Here is a 575-nt window from a genome sequence, read left to right on the forward strand (position 1 = left end):
TTTTCTAGATTTAATCATATTTCAATAGAGCCGAATAACAACACTACAAGGACCCGAATGTATTTATTGTCTGTAAAGGTTTATTGTGATCCAGTAAGTTCACCTTTCTACTACAGTCTTGCAAAAACCTCCTAGTCTGCTGCTGTCATTATCACGGTCTTCGCCGCCAACCACCACCGATGTGTTCGCTGCGAGGTCCAGCCAGAGGGAGAGCTGGTGGCATCTTCATGGACCCCTCCTCCTCCTCCTCCTCCTCCTCCACCACTCCTTTTGGACATGAGACCTTTTACCACCGTTTAAGAAGTCTTACCCTGAATCCTCTTACTTCTGAAAATGTGAACGGCTCCATCCAGAGACAGTAGTGACTGTTCCAGCTCTTCTAGACGATCAGTGTTCCATCCTCGTAGCCTTTCTGCGACATTAGTTGGATTTGTGGATGTATTTATACTGAACTCTATTCCTCTCCAGAATCATGTTGTGTGTCTCTCTTCCATTTCATTTTTTTTTTTTTTTAACTTCAGGAGCGTCACGTCCCCCGCCCCCCTTCCCCCTCCAGCTCTTTGTTGTTGTTTTTT

Source organism: Stegastes partitus, unplaced genomic scaffold, assembly GCF_000690725.1.
Source record: "Stegastes partitus isolate 25-593 unplaced genomic scaffold, Stegastes_partitus-1.0.2 Scaffold688, whole genome shotgun sequence".
Lineage (NCBI taxonomy): Eukaryota > Metazoa > Chordata > Actinopteri > Pomacentridae > Stegastes > Stegastes partitus.